This window comes from Cervus canadensis, chromosome 8 (genome assembly GCF_019320065.1).
Source record: "Cervus canadensis isolate Bull #8, Minnesota chromosome 8, ASM1932006v1, whole genome shotgun sequence".
Lineage (NCBI taxonomy): Eukaryota > Metazoa > Chordata > Mammalia > Artiodactyla > Cervidae > Cervus > Cervus canadensis.
This window is the reverse complement of record NC_057393.1, coordinates 27,176,137-27,202,319: the sequence shown is the minus strand read 5'-3', so window position 1 is coordinate 27,202,319 and position 26,183 is coordinate 27,176,137. Positions and strand designations below refer to the sequence as shown.

Below are 26,183 nucleotides of genomic sequence, written 5' to 3'. Positions count from 1 at the left end.
AAAAAATAATGTTATTAGTGATTTTAAAGAAGCATGTGTAAAAAGTTTAGGAAATATTCTTGAAATTTCTTTGAGAGTTCAAGTCCACAATTTAACTTAAATGTAATTGTGTGATTACATTTTAGTCATTGTTAAAGACTGAAAGATTGAATTTTGCTAACATTTTCTAACATGTAAGAGAAATGTAAAAGAGAAAGATTTTTCTTTTCTACAGCGAGTGGACAAAATTCTTGCTTTGTGTAGGAAACCTTGGCAGACCTTGAGAATTCTGAATTGCTCTAATTGTTTTGTCTTTTTTTTCCCTCAGAAGAATTTTAATAGTTTTTTTTTTTAAATTTCTACATGTTTTTCCTCTTCTCACCCTCATGTTTAACTTAGTTAGGACTCCTCTTCTGTATTTACATAGTTTGTCTGATACAGTCAATTCTTTTTAAAACATTATGAAGAACACACAAGTTATTTTTCCTCCCAGTTCCTCATCATCAGAGCTAGATATCAGAAGTCTTTCTGGTCCCTTGCTTCTGTGTGACTGACCCAAGACAGACCGGAAGACCAGTCTCATGTGTGTTTTCTTTGGTAGTCTCTGGCTATATTCTTGGCAAATGTGCCACTCTGTACTACTTCAGATTCTTCCTTGGGTTCTCACTGACTACTCTTAGTCATATTCCTTCTAGTCATCAACTCCTCCAATGTTATGACCAAGTCATCAGTACCCAGAAGTGCCTAGTGTTTAAGTAAGCACTTGATGGCTTATTCCACAACAGAGTGTTTTTGTTTTGCTTTTAAATTACTAGATCAGGTTGATGAAAAAGCTTTTTAAACTACAGTGTAATCAGTTCACAACATGTCATCAAGGGACAGTCGTAAAAGCAGAATTGGGAGCTTGGAGGACTTGCCTGGTTCTCTAAGCAGAGAATAAGCATGCCCCACCAACTGATGAGAGGCCTCAGACTTTGTATCATCCGTCAGCTTGGAGACCCATAGTTTCTTATACCCGCTAAACTGGGTCTGAGTCCTGGACATTATTCTGCACTTGTCCTGATTCACTCACCTGAAGCATTTAGTGCCTGTTTTGGTTTATAGGACACAGATTAGCTGTGAGGTTCCAGCTGCCCTATTTTGCTTGAAAAAGGTCCTCATGTCTTGCCATTGAAACCTAAAGATGACAAAAATGGTGCATTTGGTTTAGATTTGAGTGTAGGTAGTCCCTGGTGGCTCAGTGGGTAAAGAATCTGCCTGCAGTGTCAGAGACACAGAAGACGCAGATTCGATCTCTGAGTCGGAACGATCCCATGGAGGAAGAAATGACACCCATTCCAGTATTCTTGTCTGAAAAATCCCATGGACAGAGGAGCTTGGTGGGCTTTGGCCCATAGGGTCGCAAAGACACAACTGAGTGACTAAGCGCGCATGCATGCAGTGATGGGGTATGTTGTGAGACCTCAGAAGCCCAAACTGGACCCAATATGAAAGTTACAAGGAAGTCAGTTTTAGCCTAATTCCAGCAGAATTTCTAATAAGTAGAGCGTTAGAAAGTGTTTTGAATTGGCTCCAGATGTATAGTTACATTGGCTGATTCAGCAGAAGGTAGATAAGCAAATTGGGGGGTTTTGTTGGGCATTGGGAGAAGGCAATGGCACCCCACTCCAGTACTCTTGCCTGGAAAATCCCATGAATGGAGGAGCCTGGTAGGCTGCAGTCTGTCCAGTCGCTACGAGTCAGACATGACTGAGCTACTTCACTTTCACTTTTCACTGTCACACATTGGAGAAGGAAATAGCAACCCACTCCAGTGTTCTTGCCTTGAGAATCCCAGGGACGGGGGAGCCTGGTGGGCTGCCGTCTACGGGGTCGCACAGGGTCGGACACGACTGAAGTGACTTAGCAGCAGTAGCAGCAGTTGGGCATTGACAGTGTGGGTGAAGTGGGCTAGATGATACTCTAGTGGTGAGATTTTTGACTCAGCTGTGAAAGTTCAGTGGTTGCAGACTAATTCAGAGAGTAGACAAGTTGACAAAACTTCTGGTGATTTGTTAATAAGATGAATTTGCCAAGGGAGGATGTACTTGAAAGAGCAGAAGGCCAGATACCAAAGCCCATATTTAAAAGGTGAAAGCAGGAAGTGGAACTGCTGAAGGAAAACATTGAGAGGAAGAAAACTGAAATAGTTCAGAGTACAAAGGCCAAGGGGGAGAGAGTTGGAAGAAGAAATTAGAGAATAACATAGAAGCTGGTTTACCCTTAAGCAGTTGTCCCCAAGGTGAGTTGTATGCATAGCTAACCAACAGATTGCAGTAGGACTCGCATGTTTATTCAAACATAAATATATAAACACTTATGCTTATTATTATTGAAGGTATTTCTTAATGTACATAATGCATTAATTTAGTAGTATTTGTATATAATTAATAAAAATATAGAGGAGACATGGTCAACATTTAACTAACGGAATACACAGTCAAAAATGATTTTGAGTCCTCTGTCCAAGAAATAAAATGCTGTAGGTCTCTTCCATGCTTATAGACATCCAATTTAAGTTAAAAATTTTTTTTTGTTTTAAAACAATAAAAGTTACCATCTTGGCCGTCTTTAAACACACAGTTCAGTGCTATTAAATATATTCACATTGTTGTGTAACCATGACCTCTTTCTAAGTCCATAATTCTTTTCATCTTATAAAACTGCAACCCTATACCCATTAAACAGTAACTCTCATTTTACCCCTACCCACATCCCCTGGTAACCGCCATTCTACCTTCTTTCCTCATGATTTTTTGACTACCTGAAGTACCTCATATAAGTGGAATCAGACACTATTAGCCTTTTGGTATTTTGGCAAATACAAAAAGGCTTAATTAGCAGAATATCCTTAAGATTATTGCAGCATATTGTAGAATTTCCTTCCTTTTTAGGATATTCCATTATGTATATATACCACATTTTCTTTATCTAGTTTTCACTCCATGGACACTGGCTTGCTTCTATGTTTTGGTTATTGTGAATAACACTGCTATGAATATGGGAATGCAGCCAGCTCCCCCACACCCTCCTTTTGGTTTTTCTTTTTAGTACAGACCTGGAAGTGGAATTGCTGGATCATATTGCAATTCTACTGTTAATTTTTGGAGGGACTACCAGGCAGTTTTCTATAGCACTTGGACAGTTTTACATTCCCACCAATTTTACATTCTCCATATCCTTGTCTATATTTATTTTCTTGTTTTTCAATAGTAGCCATCCCAGTGGGTGTGAGGTAGCATCTCATGGTAGTTTCGATTTGCTTTTCCCGAAAGACTAGTGATGTTGAACATCTTTTTGTGTACTTCATGGCCATTTATAAATCTTTAGAGAAATGTTTGTTCAAGTCCTTTACCCATTTTTAAATGGGCTGTTTTGTTGTTTGAGTTTTAGGAGTTACATATGCTTGATATAATTTGTAAATATTTTCTCCCATACTGTGAGTTGCTTTTTTGCTCTTACGGTATCTTTTGATGTACAACATTTAAAAATTTCCCAGTGACCTATTTGTCTATTTTTTTCCTTTTGTTTACTATGCCATTGGTGCATATCTAAGAAATCATTGCCCAATCCACTGTTGGGAGGCTTTTATCCTATATTTTCTTCTAAGAGTTTTATACTTTTAGGGCTTATATTTAGGTCCTTGATCCATTTTTTGAGTTAATTTTTGTATATGGTGTTAGTTAAAGATCCAACTTCATTCTCATGCATGTGGATACCCATTTTTTCCCAGAAATCTTTGTTGAAAAGAATATCCTTTCCCCACTGAAGGTTTGGCCCCCTTGTCAAAAATTATTTGTCCATATATGCAAGGATTTTATTTCTGGGCCCTCTAGTAGATTGCATTGTGTATATGTTTGTCTGTTTACTTAATACCACACTTGTTTGATTATTGTAACTTTGTGGTAAATTTTGAATTCAGGAAGTATGTCTTCCAGTTTTGTTCTTTTTCAAGATTGTTTTGGCTACTTGGGGTCATTTTGAGATTCCATATGAATTTTAGGATGGGTTTTTTTGTTTTGTTTTTCCTATTTCTGCAAAAATCATGATTGGGATTTTGGTAGGGATTGCATTGAATCCACAGAAGCTTTGGGTAGTATGGACATCTTAAGATTTCCAATTAATTATCCTGGGATGTTTCTATTTATGGCCTTAATTTCTTTTTATCAATATTTGTAATTATCATTGTACAAATCTTTCTCTTGGTTGACTCCTAAGTATTTTATTCTTTTTGATACTATTGTGAGTAGAATTGTTTCTGTGAACAGAATTGTTTTTGTAATTTCCTTTTTAAATTGTTGGTTGTTATATACAGAGAAATGAAACTGAATTTTTTCTGTGTTGGCTTTTGTGTTTTGCCACTTTAATGAATTTGTTAGTTTTAATAGTTTTTTTTTTTTTAATGTGTGGAATCTTTAAGATTTTTACATATAAGATCATATCATCTGCAAAGAGAATTTTACTTCTTCTTTTCCACTTTGGATACCTTTCTTTTTCTAGCCTAATTGCTCTGAGTGAACTTCAAATACTGTGTTGAGCAGAAATGCCGAAAGTGGGTATACTTGGCTTGGTCCTGATATTAGAGGAGATGCTTTCAGCCTTGAACCATTGAAGATGATGATCTCTGTGGGTTTTCACATATAACTTATTATTTGAAGTAGTTTCCTTCTGTTTCTAGTTTGAATGTTATCATGAAAGAGTGTTGAATTTCTGTCAGATTCTTTTTCTGCTCAATTGAGATGATCATGCAGATATTCTTCCTTCATTCTGTTGATATGGTGTACTACTTTTTTGGTCTGTTGAACCATCCTTACATATCAGGAATAAATCCTACTTGTTCATGGTATATAATCCTTTTAATATGCTGCTGAATCCTGTTTGCTGCATTTTGTTGAAGGTTTTGGCGTCAGTGTTCATAAGGAATATTGGTCTGTAGTTTTCTTGCCGTGTCCGTATCCAGCTTTGGTATCAAAGTAATGCTGGCCTCTCAGATTGAGTCTGAAAATATCCCCTTCTCTTCAGTCTTCTGGTAAAGTTTGGGAACTTTTGGAGTTAGTTCTTTAAATGTTTAGTAGAATTCATCAGTCAAGCCATCAGGTCCAAGGCTTTTCTTTGTTTGGAGTTTTTCGATTATTGATGCAGTCTCCTTATTGGCTATAGGGATAACCAGATTTTCTAGTTCTTCATAATTTAATGTTTATAGCTTTTGTGGTTCTAGGAATTTGTCCATTTCATCTAGATATGATTTGTTGGCATCCAGTTGTTCACGTCTATCCCTTTTTTATCTGTAGGATCAGTTCTAATGTCCCTATTTTCATTTCTGATTTTAGTAATGTGAATCTTTAAAGCTTTGTCCCCACCTCTTTTGGTTGTTGATGTCACAAAACTAACATCTTTATACATAATACACTCTAAAATGAACTTATAATTCCTTAAAAATGCACTGATCTAAAATTATATAGAAAATAAGATTTGGAGTGAGAAACCCAAGTTACAGTAATACTAGTTTTTGTACTGTTATTTTTTTTCTTTAAATGTTTTAGTCTCTTAAATCATGTAGAAAAATGTGGTTACAAACCACTGTTACAATACTACTAGGTTTCTGTAATTGCTGATACACTCACCTTTATTGAGGTTTGTATTTCTCTGTAGGCTTCAAAATACTGTCCAGTGTCCTTTCATTTCACCCTGTAGGACTACTTGAGCATTTCTTGCAGTGTAGGTCTGGTGGTCACATACTTTCTCAACTTTTGTTTGGGAAAGTCTTGCTTTCTCCCTCATTCTTAAAGGACAGTTTTGCCAGAAACAGGGTTCTCATTTGATAATTTGTGTTCTTCACTTTGCAATATCAGCCCATTGTCCGCCATTATTTCTGAACTTTCTGACAAGAAGTCTGGTGATCTTACTGAGGATCCCTTTATGCCATGAGTCACTTCAAGATTCTCTTGTCTTTTGAAAGTTTGATTATAATGTGTCTTAGTGTGGGTTTCTTTGTGTTCTTATTGGGAGTTTACAGAGCTCCTTGGATGTTTGTAGTCTGTATTTCATTAAATCTGGGACGTTTTCAGCCATTATTTCTTCAAGTGTTCTCTCTCCCCTTTTCTCTCTTTTCCCTCTGTGACTTCCTCTGTACTTACGTTGATCTTAATGGTGGGTGTCCCACAGTTCCCTTAGGCCCTGTTGGCTTTTCTTCCATCTTTTTTCTTTTCTTTAGACTCAGTGATTTCCATTGTCTTATCTTCAAGTTCACTGAGTCTTCTGTCTACTGAAATCTCCTTTTGAATCCTTCTAAGGAATTTTTCATTTCCGCTATATACTTTTGAGCTCTAGAACTTCCTTTTGGTTCTGTCATTTTATTGATATTTATTTGTTTTCTTGTCTTTTTCCGTATCTTCCTTTAGTCTGTTGGGCATCTTTAAGGCATTTCCTTTGAAGTCTTTGTCTAATGTATTAGCCATTATGTCTCTCTTTGGGATAGCATCTATTGATTTTTTTTTTCTCTCTGAATGAGCCATACTTTGCTGTTCCTTTGCATGCCTTATGATTTATTTTAGTGGACTCTTGAATATAATAATGTGGTAACTCTGGAAATCAGATTTCCCCCTTCCCTAGGGCTTGCTTGTTTTTCTTATTGTTTGTTTTTTATTTTAATTGTTGTACACAGTCCCTTTGCTGAGGATCAGCCTGAGATGGGAACCAAAGGTCTTCCCAGGTCTTTTCTGAGCCTTTCTCAGGGCACACATAGTCACTTTCTAATTTTTTTCCTATATGCAGTTGTTTTTAAATGTCCTAGTCTTTAATGTCTGGCTCCAAACGGGGGAAAAAGTGAAAAATGAAGGGGGAGAAGGGACCTGGCCTTTTAAATCTCCTGGAAGTCATCTCAGCTAGAAGGGAAGGGGACTGCAACAGGGTGGGTGAGGGAGGCACAGTGGCTGCTCTCCTCTGTGATCAGAAGCAGTTACTAGCAATCACAGCGGGGATCCCCGTGGAGCACAGGGTCCTTTATGCCCATCCTAGCTCCCGCATGCTGTGGGCAGTGGTTCCAGGAACACATGCGCAGTTGTCTGCCAAGGGTCTGGGGATGATGAATGGGTGGCTCCTACTGTGCTAAGAGCCAAAATTGACTGCAGTTCAGCACAGTTTATCATCTTACCTTCCCCTGGAAGGTGTAAGCATTCAAGGTTCCAAAATAGTTAAATAGATTCCACCAGTGCAGTTGTTGGCTAGGTGGGAAGACAGATTCTGGTGCTTTATACTTTGGCAACTTCTCCAGAATCCTCTCCCCCATTTAGTTTTATAAATATTCACTCATCCTTAGAGCAGCTATACCCCAATTTAAAAAAAAAATCATGCTAGGCAAAAGAAGGCAGTCATAAAAGACCATATAGTGTATGATCCCATTTATACAGAATGTCTGGAATAGGCAAATCCATGGAGACAGAGAATGTAGATCAGTGGTTGCCTAGGACTGAGCTGGCTGGGGGTTGGTGGAAAATAGGGAGTGACTGTTAGCGGTTGTGGGGTTTCTTTTTCGGGGGTGATAAAAGATTTTAAAGTTAGATTCTGTGATGGTTACTTGAAGCTGTATGCTTTGCGTGGATGAACTTTAAGGTGTGTAATTTCTAACCCAATAAAAAGCTGTTTTAAAAAACAAACAAAAAAATAGTCACTCATCAGATCTTGGCTGGGTATTTCCTTTTTGCCTAACTGTAATGGTTTATATGATGAAAGCCTAGAAAAATGTAGAAGATACCACCCGGACTCTGGCTAAGAACTCTGTCTCATGAAGGCAGGATCTCCCTTATCTATTGCTGCTTAACAACCATTCCCAAATTTAGTGGCTTAAAACCACCACCACGTTACTGATTGCAATGCTGTAGTTCAGAAATCATCATAAGTGGTGGTCTCTGCTCCAGTGATGTTTGCTGGGCTCACTCAAGGGGCTGCATTCACCTGGTGACTGGAAGGTAGGAGGTGGCCTCACTCACGTGTCTGTGGCCTTCGTCCTGGCTGTCACCCGGGGTGCCACGGGTGTCCTCCTTGGGGCCCTTCTCTCCAGCAGGATAGGCTGAGCTTCTGCACGTGGTGCCCGGTTTCCCGGACAGTGGAAACTGTCAAGTTTCTCAGGCCCAGTACTGACACAGCGGTCACTTCTGAGAATTCTGTTGATCGAGGCGCAGGGCAGCTCAGGTTCAGGTAGAGAGGAAACAGACTCTGCCTCTTAATAGGAGGAGTAGTCCGTGTCTACAGGTTTAGGAGGAGTTGGTGGTACCTGTCTTTGCAGAATATCTACCACAGGAGTCTGGGCAGTCACTTGACTCAATATAGAGTCAAAACAACTGAATTATACTGAAGTTCAGATTGAATGTGAGCTGTCCAGGGCATCCCTTCTCCCCTGTTAGAATGCATGCTCCATGCAGGCAGGGTTTTTTATGTTTGGTTCATTGCTTTGTTCCAGCTGGACAGCAGCGCCTGGCTTTGATAGAGGCTCAGTGAGTATCTGTTGCAGGAAGGACTGCTTGGTGTGACGGTAACAGAAGAAGGGTTGGTGTGGAGCCACTTCAATAGGGAAGCTGCAGCGAGTCTGGGGAAAGAGTAATGGGTGTGAATCGGTGTCTCAGAGGTGGGGAGACAACGTTTATTCACTATTCTACAACATGAATTGAGGCCGCCTACGCCAGATGTGAAGAGGAAGGAAGAGCCCCTCCCTTAAGGAAGGGGATCCCACTATCTCAGTGTGTGACATGCGCTAAGTCATAGACAAGAGCGGGGCCCTCCGGGGGTGATGGTGGAGGCTTCAGCTTGGGTGCTTGGGTGGGCCTGAGCAAGGTGAGTGTGATGGAAGTGTGACTGAAACAGAGCTGAAGACAACACTAAAAAATAATGGGCATGGGGTATGAGTTGACTGAGAAAGTCCAGAGGCTTGAAAATAGTCACCTGCAAGATGTATTTTTCAGATAAATGGTAAGAATCTCCTCCCCCTTTAAGTCCTTAAACATGTGTGTTATGTGATGGAAACTAGATTTGAGTTTCTGAATTTTGGTGCAAAAATTTTTTTGTATCGGTGATAAGGAGAGCGTCAAGGAAGGCAGGCCATTCATTATTAGGATTGGTGAATTAATTGATGGTGGTTATTCACCTTATGTAGTTTTATAATGCTTTAGGTGTTTGCAAAGAGCATTGCCAAATATATGTGCCTGGGTGAAAAGGCAAAATATAAAACTACTGGTATGTGGTAGTGTCTTGCTCCCCTTTTTCCTTCTGCCTGAGCAAGTGATCTCAGCTCCTGTTTGTGGTGAGTGAACCAGGAAAGAAGGATGGATAAAGGAGAGAGATGAGCATTCCGAACATTGAGTTCCATTAGGTAAACAGAAGTATTTTTAAAGTCCTCTCCCTGAATCACTTCTGTCCATGCAGACAAGCAAACTCCTGTTGCTGAAGCCCTGGCAACATGTTCGGATGAACTGGGGAACTGTTCGTTATCTTTTCAGTCATCTTGAAAAACTCCTGAAGAAAAGTACTCTTCCTTCAGTGAGTATTTTCTGTCTTATCTAAAAACTTAGCTGTGGTCTTTTTCCTTGCCTTTTTCCCTGAGGCTGCTTCAGCAAATAATTTTTTAAATTGAGGCTAGCCTGTTGTGCTAGGGAAGGAAAAACACTTGTTTTGTGTGAGTTCCTAGTTGAAGTGAGTGATGTCTAACTAAACACATTTTAGTGTGTTAATGTACTTAACATGTACTTTGGGCTTAAATGTACTTTGGGCTTTTTAAAATGTCCTCTTCACTCATTTGTTAAACTCTAGGGCTCCTGGTTGTTTGAAGGTAATTAGTATGGTAGGAAGAGTGTCTTTTTTTAAAAAAAAAAATTTATTTTTGGTCATGCTGCACAGCATGCTCGATCCTAGGATTCCCCAAACCAGGGATCGAACCTCTGTCTCCTGCAGTGAAAGCACAGTCTTAACCCCTGGATCACCAGGGAAGTCCCCCGTGTCATTGTAGTCCCTTACATTTCCAGTTCCTTGGGCTTTCAGGTGGACAGGGCATAAGGCCGGTGATAGGAGTGAGGAGGGAACAAGCCCAATTCCTAATCTAGAACACTCTTCACCAACCCTTCATACTGGGTTTCTTTTGTGTAATCTCTCTCTCTTTTTTTTTTAGCCTGTTAGTTCATGTATTTTGTTAACCAGTGTAAAATTACTTGTTTTCTGGTTTCTTGAAACAGTAGATCAGACCACATAGGCCACAATAGCATCTGTCAAAGTGACTGGCCATAAAAACCAGCACCCATATTCATCTGAAGGGCACTCCCTCGGAAGGTGGCTGATTTTTACCATTCTTATCTACCTTATGGTATTTTGGGACAGCCAGTTTAACCTTCTTTCCCTCATTCTTTTTTGGAGTGGTAGAAGATTCTCTTTTAGCACCACCGTGAAGTCTCCACACAAGATGAAGAGTGGTCTCCTTTGAATGTTGAAGTCAAAGTCCGTCTTCCAATTGCTCGCTAGCAAAGAGAAGTCTTTGATCAGAAGGAAATTCCTTATCCTGGATCCTGGTCTTCACATTTTCTGTTGTATCCGGGGGTTCAACCTCCAGAGTGATGGTCATCATGGTAAACTGCATCTTGGCTGCTGTTCCTTGGTGGATTTAGTGTAATCTCCATCCTCTTTCTGACCTGTCCACTTTTTGAATTGTGAGGTGTGAGAGGAGTGTCTTCATCCCTTCCTTAATGTGCAGTGCTTTGATTGGTTGGTTGAGGGGGGTGAACTTTTAAAGATCTTTGCAGTAATGTACTGTATTGTTTCTTTTGCCCCATCCTCCAGCCAAATGGAAAATTTGTATTATTGTTGGAGAGTGAGATGAGATCTTTAAGACTGAGACCTGTCAGGAATGAAGAAAACTCTCCTCTACCCTTCTAGGTTCTTCTGGCTAGCCTAAGAATTAAATTGACATGCGTCAGATCAACAGGAGAAACTAAAACTTTTTAAAATTTATTTTTAAAATTGAAGGATAATTGTTTTACAGAATTGTGTTGGTTTCTGCCAAACATCAACATGAATCAGCCATAGATATACATGTATGTATACCTACATATGTATGTATATGTATCCCCTCCCTCTTGAACCTCCCTCCCGCCTTCCTTCCCACCCCTCTAGGTTACGGAGCCCCAGTTTGAGTTCCCTGAGTTGTATAGCAAATTCCCACTAGCTATCTACTTTACACATGATAATGTAAGTTTCCATGTTTGGAAAAACTAAAATTTAATTTTGGATTGCCAGATGGGTTGGGGATATGGAGGGGAGAGAAATAGGTAAGCGATATTAACAAGTACAAACTTCCAGTTGCAAAATAAATGAGTCACGGTCATGAAATATACAATATGGGATATAATCAGTAACTATGTAGTATCTTTGTATGGTGATAGGTCATAATGACTTATTGTAGTAATCCTTTTGAAGTGTCTAGAATTACCAAATCACTGTTGTGTAATAGGAACTAACATATTTAATAATAGGTTAACTATATTTCAAAAATAAACCGTAGAAAAAGAGATCAGATTTGTGGTTACTGGAGGTGGAGGGGAGAGGGAAGAGGAATTGGATGAAGGCAATGAAAAAGTAGAAACTTCCACTTATCAGAAAAAAAAGAGTCCTAGGGAACCTGATTAAACTTAAAAGCTTTTTGCACAGCATAGGAAGCTATAAGCAAGGTGAAAAGACAACCCTCAGAATGGGAGAAAATAATAGCAAATGAAACAACAGACAAAGGATTAATTTCCAAAATATACAGGCAGCTCATACAACTCAATACCAGAAAAACAAACAACTCAATCAAAATGTGGGGAAAAGACCTAAAGAAGACATTTCTCCAAAGAAGACATACAGATGGCTAATGAGCACATGAAAAGATGCTCAACATCACTCATTATTAGAGAAATGCAAATCAAAACTACAATGAGATATCACCTTACACTGGTCAGAATGGCCATCATCTAAAGGTCTACAAACAATAAATGCTGGAGAGGGTGTGGAGAAAAGGGAATGCTCTTTCACTGTTGGTGGGAATGTAAATTGATACAGCCACTATGGAAGACGATATGGAGAGTCCTTAAAAAAACGAGGAATAAAACCATCATATGACCCAGCAATCCCATTCCTAGGCATATACCCTGAGGAAACCAAAATCGAAAGAGACACATGTATCCCATTGTTCATTGCAGGACTATTTATAATAGCTAGAACATGGAAGCAACCTAGATGTCCATTGACAGATGAATGGATAAAGAAGTTGTGGTACATATTTCACAATGGAACCTTACTCAGCCAAAAAAGGAATGCGTTTGAGTCAGTTCTAATGAGGTGGATGAACCTAGAACCTATTATACAGAGTGAAGTAAGTCAGAAAGAGAAAGATAAATACATATTCTAATGCATATATATGGAATCTAGAAAAATGGTACTGAAGAATTTATTTACAGGGCAGCAGCAATGGAGAAACAGACATAGAGAATAGACTTCTGGACATGGAGGGGGGAGGAGAGGGTGAGATATATGGGAAGAGTAACATGGAAACTTACATGACCTTATGTAAAATAGATAGCTAAGGGGAATTTGGTGTATGGCTCAGGAAACTCAAACAGGGGCTCTGTATCAACCTAGAGGGGTGGAACGGGGAGGGAGATGGGAGGGAGGTTCAAAAGGGAGGGGCTATATGTATACCTATGGCTGATTCATGTTGAGGTTTGACAGAAAACAGCAAAATTCTGTAAAGCAATTATCCTTCAATTAAAAAAAGTCCTAGGGATGTGACAGTTAATACTGTGTTACATATGAAAGTTGTTAGGATTTACTACCAAGAATTTTCATCATAAGGAAAAACTTTTTGTATCTCTATGAGATGATGAATGTTTCTAATTATCACAAGATTAGTAAACATCCATCATCTCATGGATATTTTGTGGTAATCATTTCATGATTTCAAATCATAATTCTATATATCTTAAACTTACACAATGCTGATGTATGTCAAGTATATATCAATAAAATTGGAAGAAAAATATGTTAATATGAAAATTGCATATACGTGAGGGGGTCAGAGCCCCCATATATGTGAGAGGTTGAGAGACAGAAATGTAAAATGAAATACACATGCCTTCCTGGACTAAGAAATGGGGTAAGGTGCTGGGATGGAGCCTCAATAATTGTGGTCCTAGGAAATTTGTAATTTTCAATGAGTGTGTTCTCTCTATTCTCTCTCATGAAATCCTTTCTAGCTAAAATGGGATAGAGATAATTGGAGGAAATAAGACATTGATTAAAATATATTTTTATTAATTATTTTGGATTGCCTTCTTTTTAAGTTGTGGTATATGATCTCAGGATTTGAACTGTGACGTCTAATTTTCTCCATTACGGTGATCTCCCACTTTTTATCATTGGTTTGCTTAGCTCTTAGAATTTTGATTACTTTGTTTCTTAGATTCCATCATATGTTAAAAATTCATACTAACTTTAAAAATATTGGAGGGAGTAGAGGGAAGGCCAGTCTAAACTAACTAGCTTAAAATTATAAACACAGTATTTTTCTTTTTTTAACTGCTTTTTAAATGTTTACATGCCCAGTATATTTTATTCTTTGAAGGTTCTCATTAGTTCTCTATTTTATGCAGTGTCAATAGTGTATATATGTTAATCTCAGTCTCCCAATTTGCCTCTCCCCACCCTCCCCTTACCCTTTGGTATCCATATGTTTATTTTTTGTCTCTATTTCTGCTTTCTAAATTGTCTATACCTATTTTTTTCAGATTCCACATATATGCATGGGATAATGTATGATATTTGTTTTTCTCTTTCTGACTTCACTCTGTCTTAGTCTCCATTTTCAACCGTGTCGCTACAGATGACCCAATTTTGCTCCTTTTTCTGACTAATATTCCAATGTATATATGTACCACATCTTCTTTATCCATTCCTCTGTTGATGGATGTTTAGATTGTTTCCATGTCCTGGCTATTGTAAATAGTGCTGCAATGAATGTTGGAGTGCATGTGTCTTTTTGAATTAGGCTTTTCTCTGGGTTATATGCCCAGTAGTGGGATTGCTGGGTCACATGGTAGTTCCATTTTTAGTTTTTTGGGTTTTTTTTTTTTTCCATTTTTAGTTTTATAAGGAACCTCTGCAGTGTTCTCCATAGTGGCTTTATCAGTTTACATTCCCACCAACAGTGTAAGAGGATTCCCTTTCCTCCACACCCTCTCCAACATTTACTGTGTGTGGATTTTGTGATGATGGCCATTCTGACCAGTGTGAGCTGATATTTCATTGTAGTTTTGATTTACATTTCTCTAATAATTAATGATGTTGAGTGTCTTTCCCTGTGTTTGGCTATCTGTATGTCTTCTTTGGAGAAATGTCTGTTTAGGTCTTCCACCCATTTTTTGATTAGGCTGTTTTTTTGATATGGAGATGCATGAGCTGTTTGTTTATTTGGAGATTAATCCTTTGTCAGTTGCTTTGCTAAAGAGTATTTTTCAAGGAATGTATATTATCATCTGTGTGTATATGTATATATCAGTTCGGTTTAGTTGCTCAGTTGTGTCCGACCCTTTGCAACCCCATGGACTGTAGCACTCCAGTCTTCCCTGTCTATCACCAACTCCCAGAGTTTACTAAAACTCATGTCCATCGAATAGGTGATGCCATCCAACCATCTCATCCTCTGTTGTCCCCTTCTCCTCCTGCCCTCAATCTTTACCAGCATCAGGGTCTTTTCAAATGAGTCAGCTCTTCGCATCAGGTGGCCATAGTACTGGAGTTTCAGCTTTAGCATTAGTCCTTCCAATGAATATTCAGGACTGATCTCCTTTAGGATGGACTGGTTGGATCTCCTGCTGTCCAAGGGACTCTCAAGAGCCTTCAACACCACAGTTCAAAAGCATCAATTCTTTGGTGGTCAGCTTTATAGTCCAACTCTCACATCCATACATGACTACTGGAAAAACCATAACTTTGACTAGATGGACCTTTGTTGGTATAGTAATGTCTCTGCTTTTTAATATTCTGTCTAGGTTGGTCATAGCTTTTCTTCCAAGGAGCAAGCATCTTTCAATTTCATAATTTCATATAAATAATTACATATATATTTATATATGCATGTATAAAATGTAAACTACATGTTACCTTGCATGATCTTTAAGGAATTTGCAGTTGCCTGAGTCTTGATTTTGCATGTATATTGATATGTTTAAGTGCTTGAGGCTACTTTGAAAGAGTTCTTAGTAGTTTAACCCTTAGTAGTAGTAACCCTTAAAGTCTTGGATTTGCTCTTAGTAAACTTTTTTTTTTTTAATTCTCATAGCCAGGGTGAGAGTCCATTTAGCTCAGTTATATGAAGTATTACAATATTACTAAGTAGAGTGGCACTACTCGGACTTCAAGAGAATCTCTAGCGCTCTCCATATACATGCACATTTACATGACTATTACATGTACTGCACGCAATGATGTGTATGTGCACATGTATTACAGTCCCTGAGCACACCATGTATTTGTGGGCAATTTGAGGACATGATCTTTGGGTGTAAACTGGACCAAGCTTTCTGAGGGCAGGAAGCGTGGCCCTTGGCATTCTTCTTCTGTGTAAACATATCTGCCAGAGACTTTGCTTGGTGCCCACCTTAGTTGGGGGCAGCCTTTATGAGAGGCAGCTCCAGTTCCTTTCTGCCTTTCCCTCTGGGTGCTAATGAATGGGAGGCGAGGCTGTGTTGGGGGAAGGCTGGGAGGCTGAGCTGTGCACCGTGTGCCTTCTTATGAATGGGCGTGTGACTCCGCGCCTGTTCCTGATTCTCTTGCTGCCGCACCATGAGCTCAGTAGTTAAGAACACAGGCTTTGGTGTCAGCCCTGGGTTTGAACCTTGACACTCTCGTTTTCCAGCTGTGGGATCTGTCTTGAACAGATCTAGTTAATCTCTCCAAGCTTCATTTTCCTGATCTAGAAAACGGGGATCATAATTACACCCCCACCAGGTACATTTACTCAAGGATGGATTTTCAGTAGTGGAAGCTGGTTAATCTGCATGTCGCCCATTCTTGTGTGCAGCCAACTGGTAGATACAAAGTATTCAAACAATTTCTGGAAAGTTCTGAAAACCAAAACTTGAATTTGCTGTATATGCCAGCAACTGTTTACATAGTATTTATATTGTATTTACATCTGTTTACATAGCATTTATATGTTGTATGTGTGTGTTTGTGTGAAAGCTGCTAAGTTGTGTCCAACTCTTTGCAACCCCATGGACTGTAACCTGTCAGGCTCCTCTGTCCATGGAATTCTTCAGGTAAGGATACTGGAGAGGGTAACCGTTGCCTTCTCCAGGGGATCTTCCCAACCCAGGGACTGAACTCCGGTCTCTGGCATTGCTGGCAGATTCTTTACCATTTGAGCCACCAATGTTATATAAGTAGTTATAAATAGAATGCAAATACTGTGTAAATAGTTGCCTATGAGGGAAATTGAAGTTTTGTTATTTTATTTTGCCATTTTTTCCCGTGAAATCTTTGATCACAGTTAGTTTAATTCAGATGTGGAACCCACAGATGGAGAGGGCAGGCTGTATTATATTGAGGAATTTTGAGTATATAGGTTTATTAGGAAGGGATATTGGTCTGTAGTTTTCCTTCAGTGTCTGTCTTTAGAATCAGATTAGTGCTGGTCTCATAGGATGGGAAATGTACCTTCCTCTTATATTTTCTGTAGTGAAAAGAGAAAGTGAAAGTCACTCAGTTGTGTCTGACTCTTTGTGACCCCATGGACTATACAGGAATTCTCCAGGCCAGAATATTGGAGTGGGTAGCCTTTCCCTTCTCCAGGGGATCTTCCCAACCCAGGGATCGAACCCAGGTCTCCCACATTGCAGGCGGATTCTTTACCAGCTGAACCACCAGGGAAGCCCATTTTCTGTAGAGATTATATATATTTAGCATTACTTCTGTTTTAGATGTTTGGTAGAAGGAAATGGCAACCCACTCCAGTATTCTTGCCTAGAGAATCCCATAGACAGAGGAGCCTGGCAGGCTATATAGTCCATGGGATTGCAAGAGTCGACACAACTTCATGACTAAAGAGAGAGAGAGAGAATTTACCAGTGAAATCACAGGGGCCTGGAGACTTTTTTCCCAGAAGAATTTTTTTTTAAACTGAAGTATAGTTGCTCTACAATGTTTTATGAGTTACAGATGTATAACATAGTGATTCGCAGTTTTTAAAGGTTATACTCCATTTATAGTTACTGTAAAATACTGGCTCTAATCCTGTGTTGTACAGTATATCCTTGTAACTCAGTTAATAGTTTGTGCTCTTAATTCCCTACTCCATTATTGCCGCTTCTCTCCTATCCTCTCCCCACTGTTAACCACTGGTTTGTTCTCTTGTATCTGTGAGATGTAGACTAGTTAAATTTTGTTAAATGTTTGAGTTACCTATTTCATCTTGGATAAGTCTTGATAGCTTGGAGTTTTTAAGGAATTGGCCCATTTTACCTAAATTGTTGAATTTGTGTTGTAGCATTGTTTGCAGTATTCTCTTCTTTTAATGCCTGTATTGAAATTCCCTCCTTTCATTCCTGATAAGAATTTGTGTTGTCTGTTTTTTCCTTTGTTATTCTTGCTAGAGATTTATCAATTTTGTAGACTTAAAAAAAATAGAAGTTTGGTTTTACCTGTTTTAGTGGTTAGAACAGTAGTGCCTTTACCTTCTTTTCATCTTCCCTCTTATAATTCTAGCTTGTGGTATCTTTTTACTTTTTGTTTTTAAAAGTAAAGGACTTCATCAAAGCTGGTGAGATTTTTATTTCATTCTGTAATGTAACTGCAATTAAGATGTCTTTGCTTTGTATATAGGTTGAATCTATAAATCACTTACGTTATTATGACTATATAAATACTGTTCACTTCTCATCCTAGTACTGTATCCTGATTACATTGCCTTTCTTATGTGGTCTTTTTTCTAAAATGTCATTCTTTCTTGACATACTCCCTGATTATGATGGAACATATCCTTAAGAACCACCTTATTGAAAAATGTGAAGGAAGTACACTTTCTGAGTCCTTTTATTCCCTCTGGACATATAATCGCTGTTTGGGTTGGGTGTTTTCCCTGAGAATTCTGATGGATTGCTATACTATCTGTCAGCATCCAGTCTCAATGATGAGGAGGCCAGTCCTATTGCAATTCTTGTTCCATTGTAGAGGTCTGATTTTATACATGATCTTTGAGAGATTGCAATGATACATCTTGACATAAACCTTTTAAAATTTGTTGTATTGGCCATTGGTAGGCCATTTTAGTTTGAAGATGCGTGTTCTTTGCAAATACTACTTCGCTAGTTTTTCCTGTTTTCTTTATTTTCTTTCTGAAATTCATAACTGTGGAGACTCTTACTGATTGTCATGTAGCAAACTACCCCAAATGTTAGTGGTTTAACATTTAAAAAGTCATTTTATCATATCCATTGATAGATTCTGTGGATTTCAGACAGGGCATAACAGGGATGGCTTGCTCTGTTTTCTGAAATCTTAGGGTTTCAGCTGAGAAGCAGCAGCTGACGGGCAGAATCAACTGGAGACTTCTTCACTCCTGTGTCTAGTGCTCACACTTGAAGGCTCTGCCCAGCTGAAACTCCTGGCCAGAGCATTTCTGCATGGCCTCTCTATTGACTTGAGTGTGTATGCATGATGGCTGTATTCTGAGAGGGAGAGTTTGCCCAGGGAACTTTTTGGAGATGACCTGTCCGGAGATGAAATATCCCAAGAGAACATGAGGACACTGCTGGGTTCCTTCTGACCTGGTTCCAGAAATTGCATCACTTCTGCTCATTTTTTGGTTTCTGATGAGTCAGAGCCAACCCAGACCCAAGGGGAAGGGAAATAGACCCCATATTACTCCACTACAAAAGAGATAAATAGCAAGTGCTGGATTTCTAGTCTAAATATATGGGAAAATAACACCTTTGTCTGAATATTGAAGCATTTAAATTTCAATAATACCTCCTGGTGAGTCCTTGTTCCTGAGGAGTATTTTCTAGTTGTCGAGCTCACTCGTTAAAAAAACAGATAGTTAAGTATAAAGAAACAGAATGACCAAATGATCTATTTAGAATAAGCATCAAAGTAAGGTAGTAGAGGACCTGGGTTTATTCCCTGGGTTGGATGGATCCCCTGGAGAAGGGCGTGGCAACTCACTCCAGTATTCTTGCCTGGAAAACCCCATGGACAGAGGAACCTGGCGGACTATAGTCCACGGTATTGCAAAATGTCGGACATGACTGAGTGACTAACATAATAATTGCTTAAAGAAGACAGAAGTCTTTGTCACCTGCGTAAAAAACCTCACTGAACGTTGGGAAATGTAGATGAAATAAATCTCTTTTTCAAAGTAAGGAGAATGAGTGTATTCATGATAGTAAATAGTTTATCCAATCATATACAATTAATCCATTGATATTTTCTATATCCCCAAGTAGAAGGTAAAGATTTTTCTGTTTGAATTTGAAATACCATTGAAGAAATATGTACAGACACTCTGAAATACATCAAGTGCATGACTTGAATGCCGTGCGTGAACATTCCCGCCCTGTGCTGATGGCCCTTCCTCAGTTTTGTTATTTTCTTGCCGCATGGCCACAGTCATACCAGAAGGGTTAAAGAAGAAAACTTGCATTCCTGAAGTTTCAACTTCCTTTCCTTTTTCCTGTGAAGGAAATATTATTTCTGTCTTTTCTCCAATTAACTGCTATTGTATTTCTTCTTCTTTCTATATTTTTCTTTGCATTGACATTATAGACATTGAGAACCTTAAAGAATTAATTTAAATGACTGTGAAGGGGAACAAAAGTCACAGTATTTTTAAAACACCTTGAAAAATGCCTTTGCTAAGTATTAAAAATGTTCTGTGTTATCGCAGTTAGGTAACTAAAATAGCATAGTTTAGTTCACTTCAGTCGCTCGATGTGTCCAACTCTTTGTGACCCTGTGGACCACAGCATGCCAGGCCTCCTTGTCCATCACCAATTCCCGGAGTTTACCCAAACTCATGTCCGTTGAGTCGGTGATGCCATCCAACCATCTCATTCTCTGTCGTCCCCTTCTCCTCCTGCCCCCAATCCCTCCCAGCATCAGGGTCTTTTCCAATGAGTCAGCTCTTCTCATGAGGTGGCCAAAGTATTGGAATTTCAGCTTCAACATCAGTTCTTTCAATGAACACCCAGGACTGATCTCCTTCAGGATGGACTGGTTGGATCTCCTTGCAGTCCAAGGGACTCTCAAGAGCCTTCTCCAACACCACAATTCAAAAGCATCAATCCTTTGGCACTCAGCTTTCTTTACAGTCCAACTCTCACATCCATACGTGACTACTGGAAAAACCATAGCTTTGATGAGACGAACCTTTGTTGGCAAAGTAATGTCTCTGCTTTTTAATATGCTATCTAGGTTGGTCATAACTTCCCTTCCAAGGAGTAAGCATCTTTTAATTTCATGCCTGCAGTCACCATCTGCAGTGATTTTGGAGCCCCCAAAAATAAAGTCAGCCACTGTTTCCACTGGTTCCCCATCTATTTGCCATGAAGTGATGGGACTGGATGCCATGATCTTAGTTTTCTGAATGTTGAGCTTTAAGCCAACTTTTTCACTCTCCTCTTTCACTTTCATCAAGAGGCTCTTTAGCTCCTCTTCACTTTCTGCCATAAGTATGGTGTCATCTGCATATCTGAGGTTATTGATATTTCTCCTGGCAATCTTGATTCCAGCTTGTGCTTCTTCCAGCCCAGTGTTTCTCATGCTGTACCCTGCATATAAGTTAAATAAGCAGGGTGACAGTTCCTATTTGGAACCAGTCTGTTGTTCCATGTCCAGTTCTAACTGTTGCTTCCTGACCTGCATACATATTTCTCAAGAGGCAGGTCAGGTGGTCTGGTATTCCCATCTCTTGAAGAGTTTTCCACACAGTCAAAGGTTTTGGCATAGTCAGTAAAGCAGATATAGATGTTTTTCTGGAACTCTTCCTTTTTTGATGATCCAGTGGATGTTGGCAGTTTGATCTCTGGTTCCTCTGCCTTTTCTAAAAGCAGCTTGAACATCTGGAAGTTCATGGTTCATGTATTGCTGAAGCCTGGCTTGGAGAATTTTGAGCATCACTTTACTAGCCTGTGAGATGAGTGCAATTGTGCAGTAGTTTGAGCATTCTTTGGCATTGCCTTTCTTTGGGATTGGAATGAAAACTGACCTTTTCCAGTCCTGTGGCCACTGCTGAGTTTTCCAAATTTGCTGGCATATTGAGTGCAACACTTTAACAGCATCATCTTTTAGGATTTGAAATAGCTCAACTGGAATTCTGTCACTTCCACTAGCTTTGTTCATAGTTATACTTCCTAAGGCCCACTTGACTTCACATTCCAGAATGTCTGGCCCTAGCTGAGTGATCACACCATCGTGGTTATTTGGGTCAGGAAAATCTTTTCTGTATAGTTCTTCTGTGTATTCTTGCCACCTCTTCTTAACATCTTCTGCTTCTGTCAGGTCCATACCAATTCTGTCTTTTATTGAGCCCATCATAGTTAGGTAACTAGAATAGTCCACAAAAGTTTGTTTATTGTATTATTGCTGAGTCCACTACTGTATTTAAATAGTAGATTTTAGCACCTCTAATAAACAGGTTTTTTTTTTTATAAGGTTTTTGTCTTTTTTATTTTTAGTTTTTACAATTTATTTATTTATTTATTTTTGCCACATGACATGCGGATCTTAGCTCCCTGACCCAGGGATCTAACCTGTGCCCCCTACAGTGGGAGCACCGAGTTCTAACCGCTGAACTACCAGGGAAGCCTCCCCATAAACAGCTTTTTTTTTTTTTTTTTTTTAAAAATTATGGAACGCTTCACGAATTTGCGTGTCATCCTTGCGCAGGGGCCATGCTAATCTTCTCTGTATCGTTCCAATTTTAGTATATGTGCTGCCGAAGCGAGCACCATAAACAGCTTTTTATGAAAAAAATCTTATCACAACTTATGACCTTATTTCTATGGGAAATTTTATTTCTGATTTAGAAACTTAATACAACCTGCTATAATTTAGATACTGAGTTTTTGTATGTAAAAGTTTGTTTCAAATTCTGACGAATAAATATACTGGAAACACAGATGTAAAGTCTAGTGTTTTGGTTTTAATATTTATGTATGCAGCAGCATTCTAAAGTGTTAAGTGTCACAGGCTATAGACCAGCTATATTTAAGTTGTCTGTTTAAATATTTATAAAGTGTAATTTCTATGGAAAAGCAGTTCAGGAAAAAGACCCATAGAGTATAGGTTAAAAGTACTGTTATGTGATAGAGTAATGTATTTTATTCAGAGATAAAGAAAACTGCAATATTAAGCCAGGATATGTCTACTTTTATGTTCTTGGCAGTCCCATTAGATTTCTAACGTGATTTCATTTCCTCCCTCTTAAAAAATGACGAAGTATGTAGTAATATATAGCAACTAAAGGAATGAAAACACTGAAAGGATAAAAGGATAAATTGATCTTATCCGTGGACTTCATGAAGGTTTAGAACAGATATCTCCTTGAGCATAAAAAGTCATATATTTAGCATGACTTGCACTACACAGGACATATCCCATGTTTATAGCCTTATGTCAGCATTCAGGTTTTATTTCTTCCCCCTGTTTCTGGATATCTTTAAGTTAGAGTTTGTAAAATCTATTTTGATGCCGCATGAAATGGTACTTAACCTAGGTGGCTTTTACAGAAACATTTTCTTTTTTTTTTTTTTTTTTAATATTTATTTATTTATTTGCACCAGGTCTTTACTTGCGGCATACAAACTCTTTAGTTGTGGCATGTGGGATCTAGTTCCCCGACCAGGGATTGAACCCAGGTCCCCCGCACTGGGAGCATGGAGTCCTAGCCACTGGACCACCAGGGAAGTCCCTACAGAAACATTTTCATGAGTAATTATCTCCTGCTTCGTAAAAGCAGGATCAGTTCCTTATTTATACTGGCTTTCTTACAATGCAAATGTGACTTCAGGTGGGGTGGGAACTCATGAGATGCATATTTCTTGTATTTGCAGAGTAGATTTACCAGCATCTAGAGCTAGGAAGTCCCTCAGGACTCTATTTAGTGTAATAGCCAAGGAAGTTAGAATGGCCTGGCTAACCACATCAATATGCATAATTGACAAGCTACTCAATACTCCTGAAGATAAGTACTTTCCACTCTTTTTTTTTCGCTATCAAATGTAACCGTATGTTTTATTCCTAGGCTACTGTTTTGTTCTAGAAATTAACATGTATCCTTAATGTGTATATGCTAATTAAGAGTGAATAGCTTCATGGAACTTGAAAAATACTGTGGTGCCTCTAGGCAGGATGGTCTTTAAAATATTAGTGTGTTGGTGATAGGTGATGCATAATCTCCAGCCCCTACAAGGATAACGTAGTTGCCCAGGTTGGAAAGGAAGAAGTAAAACCATGCTTGCAGATGACTTGATCTTGTATATATTTATAGAGAATCCCAAGGTATCCAGTACAGAACTATAAGAATTAGTGAGTGAGTTCACCTGGATATCAGGGAGGGTACAAGAGCAATACTACAGGAAAGTCATTTGTATTTTTATGCATTCACAATGAACAATTCAACAATGAGATTAAGACATTTGTATTTACAGTCAGAATACTTAGGAATCTATTTACAAAACAATTGCAAAAAAAAATTGCAAAACTTGTACTGTGCAAATTACACTACAAAAAGTTTTTGAATGTCCAGAATAGGCAAATCTGTAGAGATAGAAAGTGAATTAGTGCTTGCCTAACGGTGAGGGTAAGGGATTGGGAGACATGAGAGTGCTGATTGGAATGGGTTTCTTCTGGGAGTGATGAAAAAGTTTTGCAATTTTAGATATTGGTGCATGCATGCTGTCTCTTCAGTTGTGTCTGACTCTTTGTGATGCTATGGAATGTAGCTCACCAGGCTCCTCTGTCCATGGGGTTCTCCAGGCAGGAATACTGGAGTGGGTTGCCACGCTCTCTTCCAGGGGATCTTCCTGAGCCAGGAATCAAACTTGCGTCTCCTATGTCTGCTGCACTGGCAGGCAGGTTCTTTACCACTAGCACCACCTGAGATAGTGGTGATGGTCATACAACTCTTGAATATACTGAAAACCATTGAATTGTATACTTAGGGTGAAAGATATGGCCTGTGAATTATATCTCATAGAAGTTTTTAAACAAAGGGGAGGGAGATAAAGTAAACTTTAAAATATTGACACGAAAAGGTATCTATAGCTTAACAATGTAAAAGTAACATATACTCCTAGTTAAAAATTTTTCCAACACTACAGAGCTTAACTTGAGGCATTGAAATTGTTCCTGTATTTATTTTCTCTGCTTAAACTAGCTGGATTCCTGTTTTCTTGAGGAACTTTTTGAAAACTGGAAAACATGGTAATTCACAGGATACACTTTTAGTTTGCCTTGTATGTAAGTGCCATAAATTAGCTTTTAGAACTACAATGTTTTTATTCACTTATAGTAAGAATTATTTAATTTTTGAATGGTTTCTCAGAGTCACTGAAACCCTTGGGAAGTCATTGCTAGGAATAATCTCCCCATCTTCCTCCACAAAAATTTGTAAAATAATTTACTAAATTAGTGTCCTTTGTGGTAGAAAATAAGAAATGAGAAGCTCAGAAGAGCAAACAAAAGAATTCAACCATTGTAAACCTTCTTTCCCAGAGGAAAAAAATTTTTAGGTTTTGGTGTATTTCTTTTCAGAACTTTAAAAAAAAAAAAAGGCAGATTTATTGAGAGAGAATTCATTTTCTATATAGGTGACCCAGTTAATCCTCTGGCACTTTTTAAAGAACTTTTTAAAAAGTACAATATATATACAGAAAGTATACAAAATGCAAGTATATGTACAGCTTGGTGGATTTTCCCATCCATGTAAGACTGCATCTCATGAAATAGTAACTAAGAGAGAGTAATGTTCCCAGGTCACCTAAAGGTAATAACCTCTGCCTTAACTTCAGAATGCATAGTTTTTCCTGTTTTTGTACATCATGTAAATGAAAACATACAGGATGTATTCTCTTGGTCTGCTTTTTTTATACAGCAATGTATTTGTGAATTATAGTTAGAGTGTTCCTTCTCATTTTTTGGTGATTATCCCACAACTGGTTCTTTCCATTGTCCAGCATCGGGGTAGTTTTTGGTTTTGACTATTAAGATTATTAATACTTTTGTAATGTCCCTTGGTGGACATCTGTCTGCATTTCTGATTAGTTCAGTTCAGTCGCTCAGTCATGTCTAACTCTTTGCGACCTCATGGACTGCAACACGCCAGGCTTCCCTGTCCTTCACCATCTCCCAGAGCTTGCTCAAACTCATGTCCATCGAATAGATCATGCCATCCAACCATCTCATCCTCTGTTGTCCCCTTCTCCTCCCGCCTTCAGTCTTTCCCAGCATCAGGGTCTTTTCAGTGAGTCAGCTCTTCATATTAGGTGGCCAAAGTATTGGAGTTTCAGCTTCAGCGTCAGTCCTTCCAATGAATATTCAGGGTTGATTTCCTTTAGGATGCACTGATTTGATCTCCTTGCAGTCCGAGGGACTCTCAAGAGTCTCCTTCAACATCACAGTTCAAAGGCATCAATTCTTTGGCGCTCAGCTTTCTTTGTGGTCCAACTCTCACATCCATACATGACTACTGGAAAAACCATAACTTTGACTAGTCAGACCTTTGTTGGCAAAGTAATGTCTCTGCTTTTTAATATTCTGTCTAGATTGGTCATAACTTTTCCTCCAAGGAGCAAGCATCTTTTAATTTCTGCTGCAGTCACCATCTTCAGTGATTTTGGAGCCCCCCAAAATAAAGTCTGTCACTGTTACCACTGTTTCCTCTTCTATTTGCCATGAAGTGATGGGCCTGGATGCTGTGATCTTAGTTTTCTGAATGTTGAGTTTTAAGCCAACTTTTTCACTCTCCTCCTTCACTTTCATCAAGAGGCTCTTTAATTACTTCTTTGCTTTCTGTCATAAAGGTGGTGTCATCTGCATATCTGAAGTTATTGATAATTCTCCTGGCAATTTTGATTCCAGTTTGTGCTTCATGCAAC

At 38.8% G+C, this 26,183-nt stretch overlaps 1 protein-coding gene, 1 non-coding gene and 1 pseudogene across 5 annotated transcripts in view; 1 reads left to right on the top strand and 2 right to left on the bottom strand.

The window, feature by feature from the left end:
• The window catches only part of CNNM2 (cyclin and CBS domain divalent metal cation transport mediator 2), a 163,979-nt gene that overhangs the window by 54,966 nt on the left and 82,830 nt on the right, over positions 1–26,183 (top strand). The window lies entirely within an intron of this gene.
• Positions 10,211–10,636, bottom strand: LOC122445988 (annotated as a pseudogene).
• Positions 21,928–22,034, bottom strand: LOC122446974. Its single transcript, XR_006271104.1, has one exon. It is a non-coding gene; the product is annotated as a U6 spliceosomal RNA (small nuclear RNA).